Genomic DNA, 14,904 nt, shown 5'->3' with positions numbered 1-14,904 from the left:
ACCTATGAGCAGCTGATATTTGACAAAGTCCGTTAATTGGGGAAAAGATAGTCTCTTTAACAAACGGTGCTGGCATAACTGGATATCCATATGCAAAAAAATGAAGCAAGACCATACCTCACACCATGCACAAAAACTAACTCAAAATGGATCAAAGACCTAAATATAAAATCTAAAAGTATAAAGATCATGGAAGAAAAAATAGGAACAATGCTAGGAGCCCTAATACATGGCATAAACAGAATACAAAACATTACTAACAATGCACAAACACCAGAAGAGAAACTAGATAACTGGGAGCTTCTAAAAAATCAAAATCACTTATGCACATCAAAGGACTTCACCAAAAGAATAAAAAGAGAACCTACAGACTTGGAAAAAATTTTTGGCTATGACAAATCCGATCAGTGTCTAATCTCTAAAATCTACAAGATACTGTAATACCTCAACAACAAAAAGACAAATAACCCAATTAAAAGATGGGCAAAGGATATGAACAGGCACTTCACCAAAGAAGACATTCAGGTAGCTACCAGATACATGAGGAAATGCCCACAATCATTAGCCATTCGAGAAATGCAAATCAAAACTACAATGAGATACCATCTCACCCCAACAAGGCTAGCATTAATCCAAAAAATACAAAATAATAAATGTTGGCCAGGTTGTGGAGAGACTGGAACACTTATACTCTGCGAGTAGGGATGTAAAATGGTACAACCACTTTGGAAATCTATTTGATGCTTCCTTAAAAAGCTAGAAATAGCAGTACCATATGATCCAGCAATCCCACTCCTTGGAATATATCCTAGAGAAATAAGAGCCATTACACAAATAGATATATGCACACCCATTCACTGCAGCACTGTTCGCAATAGCATAAAGATGGAAACAACCTAGGTGCCCATGAACGGACAAATGGATAAACTATGGTATATTCACACAATGGAAAACTACACAATGATAAAGAGCAACAAAGAATCTACTAAATATCTCATAATATGAATGAATCTGGAAGGCATTACGCTGAATGAAATTAGTCAGTTGCAGAAGGACAAATATTATATGAGAGCACTATTATAAGAACTCAAGAAAAGGTTTAAACACAGAAGAAAATGTTCTTTGATGTTTATGAGGGTGGGGAGGAGGGAGAAAAGAATTCACTAACTAGATAGTAGGTAAGAAATATGTTAGGTGATGGGAAGGACAACACACAATAAAGTGGAAGTCAGAAGAACTGACTAACCCAAAAGTTAAGTTTCCTGAATACAACCAAACACTTCGAGGGACAGAGAAGCAGGGATGGGGTCTGGGGACCATATTTTCAGGGGACATCAAGGTCAATTGGCATAACAAAGTTTATTAAGAAAATGTTCTGCATCCCATTTTGGTGAGTGGTGTCTGGGGTCTTAAAAGCTAGTGAGTGTCCATCTAAGATACATCAATTGGTCCCAACCCACCTGGAGCAAAGGAGAATGAAGAACACCAAAGACGCAAGGAAAATATTAGCCCACGAGACAGAATGGGCCACATAAACCAAAGACTCCCAACAACCTGAGACCAGAAGAACTAGATGGTGCCCGGCTACCACCAATGACCACCCTGACAGGGAACACAACAAAGAGTCCCTGATGGAGCAGGAGAAAAGTGGGACACAGATCTCAAATTCTAGTAAGAAGACCAGACTTAATAATGGTCTGACTGAGACTGGAGGGACCCCAAAAGACATGAATCCCGGACTCTCTGTTAGCCCAGAACTGAAACCATTCCTGAAGCCAATTCTTCAGACAAAGATTAGACTGGACTATATGACATAAAATGATACTCGTGAGGAGAGTGCTTCTTAGCTCAAGTAGATACAGGAGGCTAAATGAGCAGCTTCTGTCCTGAGGTAGGATGAGAAGGTAGAGAGGGTCAGGAGCTGGTTGAATTGACATGGGAAATCCTGGGGAGAAAGGAGGAGTGTGCTGACACATTATAGGGAGAGCAACTAGGGTCATATAACAATCTGTGTATAAATTTTTGTATAAGAAAGTAACTTGAACTGTAAACTTTCACTTAAAGCACAATTTAAAAAAAGATAAGAGGAAAAAAAAGAAAAACCATTGGGCCAGCACTGTGCTAAGCGCCCATTACCTGCATCTCATTTAATCCTCACCACTGCCCCATGAGGTGGGGATTTTTAGCCCATTTTGCTGATTAGAACCCTAGTGTTTATGGAAGCCAAACCACCAGTGATGGTGCTGAGACTCAACCCCAGATTGGGCTGTTTCTAAAGCCATGCTCTTAAGAACTAGCAAGCTCTAGGGGAGGAAATGCATTGCTGATGAGGAAGCCCTACTTATTCTCAAATTTCTGTATCAAATTTTTCAAATGTTAGATAAAAACCTTAATATTAGTAGGCTTAATTGGTTTCTTGGGAATTTCCCTTTTCAAAAAACTACAGTCTTCAGTATGGATTACACCTCAACATAAAGAAAACAAAAATCCTCACAACTGGACCAATAAGCAACATCATGATAAACTGAGAAAAGGTTGAAGTTGTCAAGGATTTCATTTTACTTGGATCCATAATCAACACCCATGGAAGCAGCAGTCAAGAAATCAAAAGATGCACTGGATTGGGCTGATCTGCTTCAAAAGACCTCTTTAAAGGGTTGAAAAGCAAAGATGTCATGTTGATGACTAAGGTGCACCTGACCCAAGCAGTGGTATTTTCAGTCACTTCATATGCATGTGAAAGCTGGACAATAAAAAATGAAGACTGAAGAAGAATTGACGCATTTGAATTACAACGTTAACAAAGAACATTAAATATAGCATGGACTGCCAGAAGAACAAACGAATCTGTCTTGGTAGAAGTACAGCCAGAATGCTTTTAGAAGTGAGGATAGCATGACTTTGTATTGCTTACTTTGGACATATTATCAGAGGGACCAATCCCTGGAGAAGGACATCATGCTTGGTAAAGTAGAGGGTCAGCAAAAAAGAGGAAGACCCTCAACAAGATGAACTGACACTGTGGCTGCAACAATAGGCTCAAACATACCTACTATTGTTAGGATGGCACAGGACTAGGCAATGTTTCACTCTGTCATACATGGAGCTGCTATGAGTTGGAACCTACTCGATGGCACCTAACAACAACAGCAATTACTGTCACCAAACAGAAATCCATTCAATACCTATTCTTGTCTCTCTCATCTACAATTAAGTGTATCCTTCTATTCTCTGGAGCCTTTGGGTGGTACAAACAGTTAAATGCTCAGCTGCTAACTGAAATGTTGGAGATTCAAGTCCGCCCAGTGGTACTCAAAAGAAAGGCCTGGTGATCTATTTCTGAGAAATCGGCTATAGAAAACTCTATGGAGCACAGTTCTACTCTGACACACCTGGGGTCGCCATGAGTCAGAACTGACTCCACAGCAACTGTTTTTCTTATTTTTCTATTTTCTACTTTCCAGGTTCACATATGCCCCTCTTTGAGCTTAAAACACTTCGTAAAATATTTCACATGTGTTAAAACTCTCTTTCTCTTTAACAGAATAGCAAACATTAAGAGAATGAAAATATAAGCCACAGTCTGGAAGAAAATATTTGCAAATTATACATCTTATACAGAATATGTATCCAGAATATACAAATAGCTCTCAAAACTCAATAGATTTTTAAAACGGGTGAAATATTTGAATAGCTATTTCACCAAAAATGATAAAAACGATATATGGAAGACAAAAAAAAAAGCACATGAAAAGATTTATTAGTCATTAGAGAAATGTAAATTTAAACCACAATGAGATATCACTATACTCCTATTAGAATGGCTAAAATTAAAAAGATTGACCTGACCAATGTGGGTGAGGATGTGGAAGAACTGGAACTTTCACACACTACCAGTGGGAATGTAAAACAGCACAACCAATTTGGAAGACAATTTGGAAGTTTCTTGAAAAATTAAACATATAACTACCATATGATCCAGCCATTCTACTCTCGAAATACTTACCCAAGAATAATGAAACCATATGTCCATATAAGGATTTGTACATGAAAGTACATGGCAGCTTTATTCATAATAGTCAAAAGCTGGAAACAATCCAAATGTCCATCAACAGATGAATGGATAAACAGACTGTGGTATAAACTATATAATAGAATACCACACAGCAATAAAAAGGAATGAAGTATTGATATATGCAGTAACATGGATCTCAAAACAATCATGCTGAGTGAAAGAAGCCAGACGAAAAAGAGTACATACTTTATGATTCCATTCATATAAAATTTTGGAAAATGCAAAAAAATCTATAGTGACAGAAAGCAACTTAATAGTAGCCTGGTAGCTGGGGTAGGGAAGGGCAGAAGGGGGGGCTTACTAAGGAACACAAGAAAATGTGTAGGGATGAAGGATATTTTCACTATCTTGATTATGGTAATGGTTTCATGAGTATATAAGTATGTCAGAAATTCCCAAATTGTATACTTTAAATTTGTACAGTTTGTTTTTTGTCAATTTTACCTCAATAAAGATACAACCAAAGGGGAAAAAAAGAAGAAGATAGCAAACATAGGAAAGGGAATATATGCAACACAGGTTCAAAAGTTTAGATCTGAAAGAAATCTAAAGATCAATCCATCTTCTGATTTATTTTATGGATGAGGCCTATATAATGGTTGCCCAAAAGGTGGACACCAAAAGAACAAAAAATTAACAAATTTGATGTTTGGTAATTTTTAAAAAGCATCAAGTAGTCTTTTTGGGGAAAAATCAGAACTCTGCTGGATTTGCTACAGTTACATCATAGGTCAAGGCACCATAATATGTTCAAGCCTTAGGGCTTCTAAATGTCTTGATCCTGCCATAGATCCAGCAATGTCAAGTCACTTGACTGAGCTCACATAGTTGGTGGCAGAACAACAACTCCTGTCTCTAGATTCTTATCTCAGGGCTCAATCCCTTTGAACAGATTCACAGAACTGGAAGAGAAACCCACACCTGAAGAATTAGCAATCAGATGACCTGATGATCCCTAACCAGAAAGGAAAAGGCATTATCTAGCCCAACCTATTTGCATCTCATTTGCCAAAAGCACTCCTGCAGAAATTGCATTTCTGACATGGTACCGTACAGACTTCCACTGGTATCAAGGATGCTCACACCTAATCCCTGCTTCAGTTTTCTCTGTCAGCCAGCCTGAATTTGTTGTTATGTGTGCTGTTGAGTTGATTTCCACTCACAGCAACCTCATATGACAGAGTAGAACTGCCCTATAGGGTTTCCTAGGCTGTAATCTTTACGGGAGCAGGTCACCAGGTCTTTTCTTCCACCAAGGTGCTAGTAGGTTCCAACCGTCACCCTTTTGGTTAGCAGCCAGTGCCACCAGGGCTCCTGGCCTGAATTCAGTCTGATGCAAATTCCTGCCAGCAGGAGCCAGGCAGAGGGCAAGAGATCCATCTAGGATAGAACAAACAGAAGAAGTCTATGTACTTACTGCCTCCAAAGGAATGATGCACCAAGGAATGATGGAGAAATAGGTGGCTGGGTGCTAAGAAGCATCTAAGAGCCTCTCTCAACAGCTAGAGAGATTATCAGGTGTTCCAGCTGTCTATTGCTGTGTAGCAATTCACCCCAAAACTTAGTTGCTTAAACAACAACAATCATTTATTTGACATAAAAATCTGCAATTTAGACAGGTCTTGGTGGGGACAGGTCATCTCTGTTCCAAGTGGCCTGACTGAGGCTGGATAATCCACCTCCAAGATGACTCACTTATATGGCTGGTAAATTGATGCTGACTGTCGGTTCTACTATGTGGGCCTCCCCATGGGGCAGCTTAGGCTTCCTCACAGCATGGAGGCTGGGCTCCAAAAGCCAGCATCCCAAGAGATAGGAAGTGGAAGTTTCTTAAGACCTGGGTCTGGAAACTGGCACAGCAACACTTCTGCCATGTTCTATTGGTCAAGTCCTCATAGAGCCCAGATTTAAGGGGAAGGGACATAGACCTCCCCCACCTCTGGAAGGAAGAGGTGTCAGAGAATTTGGGGGTCATGTTTTAAAATCATTATAGCAAGGTGCCTGTTTTAGTTATCTAGTGCTGCTATAACAGAAATACCACAAGTGGGTGGCTTTAACAAACAGAAAGGTATTCTTTCACAGTCTAGTAGGCTAGAAGTCCAAATTCAGGGTGCCAGCTCCAGAGGAAGGCTATCTCTCTGTTGGCTCTAGAGGAAGGTCCTTGTCATCAATCTTCCTCTGGTCTAGGAGCTTCTTAGTGCAGGGACCCCAGGTCCAAAGGATGTGCTCTGCTCCTGGCACTACTGTCTTGGTGGTGTGAGGTCCCCCTGTCCCCCTGCTCACTTTTCTCTTTTATATCTCAAAAGAGATTGTCTCAAGATACAAACCTAATCTTATAGATTGAGTCCTACCTCATTAGCATAACTGCCTCTAATCCTGCCTCATTAACATCATAGAGGTAGGATTTACAACACACAGGAAGATCACATCAGATGACAAGATGGTGGACACTTACACAATAATGCTCAGTTGACACACACTTTTGGGGGACACAATTCAATCCATAACAGTGCCACACAATCATTACAGTTAAATACTACCTGAACTCTTTTGCTGGTTTCTCCTTAAGCTCTTGCTCTTAGTAAGGGAGCAAAGGACTATGTGCATTCCTCTTGACCACAACCTAAATATTGTAATCAATGCCATTTTTTGTTGGTATACGTGATATTGGCATTCAGTTTATTTTAACACTTTATAAATAGAAAAGGTAACATTACATTTCTAAATGAGTCATGGTACAGTAAGCCTAAAAGCTCAGTGTCCCAGATTTAGACATTTAATGATATTGCAAATTGATATAAGTTAAGTTGGCCCTACACAATTGTCAGGTTCTTTTGGTAAATACTGATTTCCACCTGTGATAAGATGTAAGTGGGAGCTGACTGGTTCCCCTTCCTCACCCTCAGGTGGTAAGTATATTGAAAGTAAATCTCAGACCAAATTGTGCCATATAGAAATACAAACCATTTCCTTGGGCTTGAGGAAGTCCCTGCTCTCTTTTGGGCACCCCCAACAAGCTTTACAATAATAGTCCAATGGAAAAATCAGCAAGCCTTCTAATTGTATCAGATAACAGGGTCTGGATTAAACAGAGAGGCAAGGAACCAAAGTTCTAGACTTAGGGCACTACTCTGAAGATGTTAAGCTCCTGGGCTTGCTGGATCCCTAAAATTTTATTCTTTCAAGGACAGAGTTGCCTGTGTAATATTTTTTTTTTCCAGCCAGGCACATATTTTGCACACTGTTCATTTAGCAATAAAATGTATGTCTAATATCCCTTACCGTCATTAATGAATCCTCTAGTGCAGATTTAATAGCACATTTGAAATGCTCTGGGGTCCGGGTCACTGAGTAGGGTAACTGAGGGGTCACAGTGGTGTGCCAGAGCCGGCTGGTACTAACTCATTAGAGCCGGTTATGTGCATCTCTTCCCAGCTCCTCATTCAGTGACCTCACCTTAGTAGCTCGAAATTGGCCATAGTGGGAGTATTTACACAACAGAAATTAACAAACGCTACAAGTCAGGACTCTGCCTCTCCCCAGAGCTGGTGTTAAACATTTACCAGCATATTATCGCAACTAACTATCCCTAGGATATGGATTAATTTTTTGTTGTTGTTGCACACCGTGGAGTCAATTCCGACTCATAGTAACCGCATACGACAAAGTAGAACTGCCCTATGGGGTTTCTTGGCTGTAATCTTTATGGAAGCAGATCGCCAGGTTTTTCTCCCACAGAGCCGCTGGGCAAGTTTGAATCGCCAATCTTTTGGTTAGCAGCCGAGCACTTAACCGTTGTGCCACCAGGTTTCCTTAAACTTAATTTAAATCATACAATTGATATTGGTTAGAGCCCTGGTGGAGCAGTGGTTAAAGTTCTTGCCTGCTAACCAAAAAGTCGCCTGTTCAAACCCACCAGCTGCTTCCAGGAGAAGGATGTGGTAGTCTGCTTCTGTAAATCTACAGAATCTGTAGATTTACAGCCTTGGAAACCATGTGAGGCAGTTCTACTCTGTCCTACAGGGTCACTGTGAGTCAGAATCGACTCAACGACAATGGGTTTGGTTTGGTTGGTATTTATAATAGAGCATTTGAAAGTAGCTTACTAATAATGTAATAATTAAATATTAGTTGCTAAAATTAATTTACTGTATACAGTTCTTAGATATAAGTTACTGCCTGGGGTGTGTGAGTAAGCACGTTTGTGTGTTTGTGTGTGCGCACGCGTCTGTGTGGAGCAAATGGGAAGGAGTTGTTTGTCCAATCTTACCAGCCTATTATATTCCATGAAGTTTTCAGAGACATCATATTGATTAGAATATAGAAAACATATAGGATTTGACCGGGAGGGCTGAATTAGATGACAATATAAGGATTTTTATAAGATTATTCAATCATTCTTAAGACTGACATAAGATAAAATGACAGATGCTGATCCAATTTTAATTTTATTTCCACTGAAAATTTTAATCCTCACCTAATCTGAGGCATAATCCATAACTGTATGTGCAGTATGATGAGAACAACCAAAGTTGAAGTCTCAAATTCGGCATACACAAAGTGTGACCTCAAGCAAGTCATTTCTGAGCTTCAGTTTCCTCATCTGCAAAATGGAAGTGACAAAATTGAGATCATCCATACGAATGCGTTTGCAACTTATAAAATACTATAAAACACTGGCTATTATTACTAAAATGTCTCACAAAGAAATAGCTTCTAACATGGTAGGATAAGGCCAAGAATGCACTATATTTTTACTTAATGAGAAATAATAAAGCAACTAAATACCTTAAAAGATTTTTTCCATCAAAATCAAGAATACTAAAATTAATTCTTCCAGCTTCTCTGTCATTGCAAACAGAGCTGATTGCAAAACTATCATCAAAGGCACACAGCTTTGACACATTTAAAGTCATTATCCTCTCTGGATTAGGAATGCTCTAGTGTTAAAGACTCACCGCCTTCAGAATCAGCTCGGGTCATACGATTCATTACCTGTCACCAGCCTAAAATTACAGAGTTTTCCCTATGAACTAGATCTTCAAATTTTGCTACCTTTTTACATCTTACTTATAAAATACTCACACATACGTGCATGTACACATGTATTTAAAAAAAAAAAAAATGATCCTGACATGTCCGTACTTAAATCCAGTCTTCATTTTCACTTAACACTCCTCCGTTCTGCCACACCTAATAGGTGCTAGGACTTTGTATTATTCCATTTTGCCCTCTTCAAAATATTCCTTTTAAAGATAAGAAAACTAGTTGAGTTTCAGGAAAGTTAGGGACTTGTCTAGGGCTTACAAAGCTCATAAGTGGTATAACCAGGGTTCTGGATTGAATTGTGTTCCCCACAAAAGATACACGGAAGTCCTAACCCCTGGTACCTGTGAATGTGACCCTTTTTGGAAAAAGGGACTTTAACCATGTTATCAGTTAACACAAGGTCATAGTGGGGTAGGGTGAGTCCTAATCCAACATACGTGGTGTCCTTATAAAGGAGGAGGAGACACACAGAAGGAAAACAGCCATGTGAAGACAGAGACAAGATTGTAGACACCTCCAAGCCAAGGAACACCAAGGATTAGATCACTGGCCATCACTAGAAGCTAGGAGAGAAGCCTGGAACAGATTGTCCCTCAGAGTCCTCAGAAGGAATCAACACAGCCAATACTCTGATTTCAGATTCCTAGCTTCCAGAAGCAGCACTGGTGACATAGTGGTTAAGAGCTTGGCTGCTAACCAAAAGGTCCACAGTTTGAATACACCAGCTGCAACTTGGAAATCCTATGGGGCAGTTCTGCTCTGTCCTATAGGGTCTCTATGAGTCAGAATCAACTCGACAGCAACAGGTTACTAGTAACTTCCAGAACTGTAACACAATAAATTCCTGTGTTATGGCAGCCCTAAGAAACAACTACACTCAGGTTTCTAATCCAGGTCTATTACTACTACTACTCATTGCCATGGAGTAGATTCCTATAGGGTTGCTATGAGTTGGAATCGACTTGATGGCAAGTGGGTTTTTTTTTTTTTTTTTTTGGTCATAAAAATATAAGCCACGTTGAAATAAACAAAGATTATTTAAGTCCAGAATTCTTTTTTGAAAAACATTTTTGTATTTTAAGATTAAAGGGTTCAGAGATATGCTCACAGTTCTTATTCTCCAAACATGTATAAGTTGGGGGTACCTTTTTTCCTCAATAGGTATTTATGTATGTATATATAAAAAACTTTATAGTAAGGTATTTTAAATGCACTCAATGAGATATTTATATGAACCTGTTATAAATCATTTTGCAAACCAAAAGTACCCAAAAATGTGTCTGTTTTATAAGTTCAGATTTTCTTCTATGGCATTTTGTAAACTATGGTAAAAAGCAGCTTTCTCTCTTCTCTAGCAAAATTACCAAGCCAAATAATTTAGATAGACGTTGCAGATTATGTACTGATTCTAATAAAGTTGCTTTATATTGAGATAAATTTCCAAACAATGCTTTGTATTATAATGCCTCCATTGTGTAATTATAAATAACGTTTCATTTCTGGCCACTTTTAATAGATTCAAACATCCTATTGTATAGATGAGACAACAGAACTGCCCAGTTGGGTTTCTAAGGCTGTAATCTTCACAGAAGCAGACTGCTACATCTTTCTTCCAAGGAGCAGCTGGTGGGTTCGAACCACCAAACTTTCAGTTAGCGGTCTTAACCACTGCATAACCAGGGCTCCTTTAATGGCTGTCACAGGGTCTCACAGCAGGACCGCAGCAGAGGTGAGGGCAGAACTGGGGCTTCTTGAGGTCCACCAATGTTCTCCTGATTCACCTGGCTGAACTCAGCTTTTCACCATTTGAATGGTACACATTTAAATTCTCGGCCCTCAAACATAAATCTAAGAAAGGCTCTTTTGCCCTTGGTATAGATCAAACTAAAGACAAATTGAGGTAGAAAAACCTATTCTACCTCCTTTCCTAGTCTCTCTGAAATCCTGAGGAAATATTTCAATTTAAAGTGTTCAGTTAGGGCAAATGGTCTCTTCATGTCTATTGCACAAGACAACACCTCTGTGGGAATTTATAAGGCCACTGGAGTGAGGCAAGTCTAACTCTGAACCCATAAGACCAAAAGCATCAGGAGCAGAGGGCCACAGAAGACCCTTTTGAGCTCAGTAAAAACACCTTCCAAGACTTCTGATTTTACAGAAAACCAAGCCTCTTCCTGCCTTGGGTCTTTTGTATGCTGTTATTTTTTCTAAGAACGCTTCACTGGTTACTTCCCACTAGGCATAGAGAGTTGATCTTAGACATCACTTTCTTAGGGGAAGGTAAAGTCAAGTCCTCCCTCACATGTGCACCACCTCTCCCACCCCCCGCATTGCTCCCATTTAATTTCATCAGTTAAATTGTTAATTTTGTAATTGGTTGTTAATGCCTATCTTTCGCACTAAATATTAAGGTATACAAGTTTAAGGACCACTCTTCCCTGTTTGCTACTGTATCCCTATCACCTAGCTAGGAACTAATACATAAAAAATAAATAAATAAAAAATAAAACACCTATTGCTGTCAAGTCAATTCTAACTCATGGTGACATGCTAAATAAGTTCAGCTATTCAACAAACTTTATTGAATACTCTCTATATTCTAGTCATTGTGCTGGGCAAAGGGAAAATAGCAATAAATGAAGCTCACAATGTAGTACGCAAAAGACACAAAAACCAAATAAACATTTTCTTAATGAGTGTTATGAAAGAAATAGGATGCTGATTGTCATGGATTGAATTGTGTCCCCCAGAAAATGTGTGTAGCAACTTGGCTGGGTCATGATTCCCAGTGTTGTATGATTGTGTAATCTGATGTGATTTCCTTATGTGTTGTAAATTTTATCACTGTGATGAGGTTATACAGACAGGTTGACAAGATTAGATAGTGTCTTAATGCAATCTCTTTTGAGATATAAAAGAGAGAAGTGAGCAGAGACACAGGGGAACCTCATACCACCAAGAAAGCAGTGCCGGGAGCAGAGCACGTCCTTTGGACCTGAGGTTCCTGTGCAGAGAAGCTCCCAGACCAAGGGAAGATTGATGACATGGACCTTCCTCCAGAGCTGACGAAGAAAGCGTTCCCCTGGAGCTGAAGCCCTGAATTTGGACTTGTAGCCTACTGGACTGTGAGAGAATAAACCTGTCTTTGTTAAAGCCATCCACTTGTGGTATTCCTGTTAGAGCAGCACCAGATGACTAAGACACTGATAAAGAAAATAATAAGTCTGGAAGAGGTGGGGAAAAAAATCTACTTTGAACATGCAAGCTAGGGAAGGCATACCTGAAGAGGATCATTCAAACTGAGAACTGTAGAGTGAAAAGAAGCTTCTAGGCAGAGGGAAAATCAAGGACAAAGACCTCGTGAAAAAAAAACTTGACATATTTAAGAAACAAGTGAGTGAGTGAGAAAGAAACTAGGCCAAAATGAAGCTGCAGAAGTAAGCAGAGCCAGATTATTCACGACCTTGGCCAATAAACAGCAGAGAGCCAAGTTTGGGGTATTCATTCGCCTCTCCCTTCTTGCCTCGCTGTGGTTCTCCTAGGAGCTGTGTTCTTCTATAGCCATAGCTCCTGACCAGCTGTTTCTCCTCCTCCAAGGCTCCAGCTCTCACTGGGCTTCAATAACTCCATTTCCTCCCTTGCCTTTCAGGCCTAGGAGTAGAAATGGCTTCCTGCTATTGCTAGTCTAGGGGTGCCTCACCATCCTTTGTTGATTCCCTTAACCTGGCCCTAAAATAGCCCCATCATTAATCAGTTCTACTCTTCTGAGTATGCATGTTTCCTGCCAGGACCCCTGAATGATCCACTCTCGCTTGCTTGTCTTCTAACTTATAGTCTATTTCTGCTTTCTCGTTCCTGTTCTTTATCTCTTGGGGCCTCTTCATCAATTAATCTGTAGCTTTCTGTGATATGTCTGTTTCATTTTGGTTTGGGTTAGTTATCCTATAGGAATTAAAAGAAATGAGGGCTAATCCACCGAATAATCTAACTCTTGTGGTTTATCCCCACCTCATTCCCAGAAGGTCATGCTTTACCCTCTGCCTATAATGCCCGCCATCTCTTTTCTGCAAGACATGCTCCTACTCATCCTAAAAAACCTGCTGTAGGGTCAGCTCTTCTATAGAGCTTTCTCTGACCTGTCCCTCCACCCACCAGCAGACTGAAATACTTTTTCCTCTTTGCTACCACAGCACACTACAGATTCCTTTATCATAACACTTAGCACATTACTCTATGACTTTTTACATACAACTCTCTTCACTAGACTGTAAATTCCCTCAATGCAGCCCCAACTGTGTCTTGTTCATCTTTTTATACCTAGGACCCAACATATTTCCTGGTACATAATAAAACCCATTGTCATCAAGTTGATTCTGACTGATAGCGACCCTATAGGACAGAGTAGAACTGCCCCTTGGGGTTTCCAAGGAGCGGCTGGTGGATTCAGATTGCCGATCTTTTGGTTAGCAGTCGAACTCTTAACCACTACACCACCAGGGCTCCTGGTACACAATAGTTGTTGTAAAAACAGCTTAGGGGTAGTGTCTGACCTCCTCTAACTTCACAAGGAGGGAAGAGAATCAAGATCAATAGCACTAGGCTGACTCCCATGAGGTGGAGGCCAGACAAACCTCCTCTCTCTGCCATCTTTACTAATTCTGACACCAATCATCCTTCGTACAGCACTCTCTACTGGGTTCAATAATTCATTGCAATGACCACACAGAACTCACAGACCATACTTACAATTATGGGGTTTAATGGGGAAGTAACAGTTACAATTCAGGCTCAGGAACACTCAGGATACAGTTCTTCCATCAGGATAGCCTCTCTCCAGCTGTGCTCGCAGACACATCTCTCCCTGGCCCTCAGTCTCTTCCCAAAGGCACTCAGCTTTCTCCCTCTGTATGCTGGGAAGCCTACTGTGCCGTCTCCTACTGCTGGTCTCTCCTTTCTTGGTGGTAGGCTCCTCCCTCTGCTCTGGAATTGGCTCTCTTTTAAGGCAAAACTGACCAATCCCCTTGGTAGGCCACAATTACCCTATCACACAGTCACCTGGGTGGGAGTTACAAGCCCATGGCTAGGAAGGCCACACATAAAAGTAATTAATCGCACTGCAGTTGTTCAGTAAGTTTATGAAGAATGAGTTAGAGCAGGAAGCTAGATTCCTCTGTAACATTCCTAAATATAATTCAGGTACACTGTGGATTTAATGCTGCCATTAATCAACAAATCTATGGATTATCAGGATTAGATTCCAGGAGGAACCTTCTCTAATCCTGCTGGGAAACATATAGATACTTCCAGTGTCCCAGTTTCCTTGGCTCATTCATACTTAACGTTAGCTTATTTGAATACTCTGCCTAATATAGGACCAAAAAAACCCAAGTTTCTGAAGATGAAGTCCAAGAATTTCCTGTATACATATGGATAGGCTCATAGCCCCTAGCCCAGGCAGAATTACATCAAATTAAAGGGAAGCATTCTTTTTTTCCAGCTTCGCCAAACTGGAAACATAAGCAAAAGCAGTAAAATTGCATACCTTGCACCGTTCATCCTCTCTTGCCCATTTTCCATAAACTAACTTTGGAATCCTGAGTTTTTTATTTAGATTATGAAAATTAAACAACCTGTGAGGATGCCATTTAAGAGCTCTCCAAGGTTATCCTCTGGGAGGCTAAGTTTATATATCTTCAGCTTCTACCAAAATCTACTGTCAATCTGCTGTTTTCTACTCCATATGGTCTGGCAAGTAACTCCTCCCTTTTCCACTGCAGGGA

This window comes from Trichechus manatus, unplaced genomic scaffold (genome assembly GCF_000243295.1).
Source record: "Trichechus manatus latirostris isolate Lorelei unplaced genomic scaffold, TriManLat1.0 scaffold00027, whole genome shotgun sequence".
Classification (NCBI taxonomy): Eukaryota; Metazoa; Chordata; class Mammalia; order Sirenia; family Trichechidae; genus Trichechus; species Trichechus manatus.
Note: the sequence above shows the minus strand (reverse complement) of the source record.